General features: G+C 35.2%; 1 protein-coding gene across 1 annotated transcript in view; it reads left to right on the top strand.

Moving 5' to 3' along the window:
- The window catches only part of DACH2 (dachshund family transcription factor 2), a 907,491-nt gene that overhangs the window by 217,949 nt on the left and 687,885 nt on the right, over nucleotides 1–1,657 (top strand). The gene's annotated exons all lie outside the window — the stretch shown is intronic.

The following is a 1,657-nucleotide window of genomic DNA, read 5'->3' as shown; positions in this document are numbered from 1 at the left end:
ATTTTCCCAGGCCATAAATTAAGTAATGAATCACCCACAACAGAATAGTTGAAGTAGTCAGAAAGGACAATTGAATCTCCATATTCCTTTCCCCTCAGCACGTGGGTACGCTTGCACACATACGTGCATAAGTGCGCGCACACACCCCATTTCTTTAGTTACAGGCTCACTCGAGGAGGTTTGTCTCTTCCTAATTAGATACACATAATCCATTCGGCTCATTTGTGAAGTTCACAATTTGATTCCCTCTCGCTCATTCTCTTGTCTTCACCATCTTCAACCAGACAATGAACACAAAGATACAGTAGAATTCATTTTCTTATTATTGATTTCATGCACCAGCTGCCAGCTGTTTTGGCTTGTTCGTTTATATAACCCTCTGGGCAACTTTTAAAGAGTACTTTTCTTTGACCATCTGCTAAATATGATGGGTTTAATAATTAAAGACTCACCATTCCATTTCAAAGAAACATAAATGTTGCTATTGCAGCTGAGATATCAGCATTTTGGATTTAAAAATAGAGACAGGTTTCATTCCATTAATCACTATCAAACATTTTGGGATGCTAGTACTTTATGCTTTTTTCTTTCCTTCCTCAAACAATTTAAGCTAAGGGAAACATTCTTTATAATTTACAACTAAAGCTTTCTTTTGAAGATCTTCTTATTTTCCCCCTCACCTTTTGCTTACGGTTCTTAAGGATGGATACTTAAGCCTGGTGACAGCTCTTTTGTATAAATATACAAGTAGTTTTTGAACATATATTCAGAAAGGCACTTCAGTTGGATGCACTCATAAGATCACCCATTATAATGAATGCAGATATATTTCCAGAGAGAATTAAGCTCATTCCATCCACTGTGGCAGCACTATTTACAAGTTAGCCTTCCACCATCTGTCTTTTTCTTAGTTGAAGGCTAGCTCATGGACAGACAGAATCAGGGAATCAACCTTCTGCTCAAACCCTTATCATCTTGGAATGCTGCTAAAATTAACATGCTTTATGGGCTTATGAGTGATGCTATTTTTTATTTTTAGCCCGATACACCTATACTTTATGATATTGACTCAGGATGTGTAGTTTTTGACCTTGAGCGTTAGGAGTGCATTTATTGGGTGATAAGCAAAAGACACAAAACCATTATTGTACACGGCATCACCAGAGTTAATTCAGATGTGAAGTTGGATGCAACCTCAGTTTGAACTCCTGTTTAAAGCTCTGATTAGATTTAAACATTCCAATGATTTTTGCACTGCTTAAAATGTTCTTTTGGAAACCCTGTTTATAAAACAGTTTCCCTTTGTTTCCAGGGTACCTTGGAACTAACCTGTAAAATTAGTCATATAGAGTGAAGAAGTGTAGTTCCTTTTCATGCTACTTCTATACTATTATCAATGTATTTTACTTTGTTACAGAATCATTCATTCAGCTCTACACATCATATGCGAAATTCATGTTTGCTAAATTTGTTGAAAGAAATTGTATATTTTAAATTTATGATGGGCAGTTAGCATTTTCTTTTTTTTTTTGTGAAATCTAATAAAACAATGTTCTTCAAAATGGAATAAAAGGAACATTTTCTTGATACAGTGAACATATGTTAGCGTCTGTGAACCTGAGAGTTTGGAAGTTTTAAAAAATAGTCCCCTCTTTAA

This window comes from Propithecus coquereli, unplaced genomic scaffold, assembly GCF_000956105.1.
Source record: "Propithecus coquereli isolate 6110/MARCELLA unplaced genomic scaffold, Pcoq_1.0 Scaffold257, whole genome shotgun sequence".
Classification (NCBI taxonomy): Eukaryota; Metazoa; Chordata; class Mammalia; order Primates; family Indriidae; genus Propithecus; species Propithecus coquereli.
This window is presented reverse-complemented; position numbering and strand designations above follow the sequence as displayed.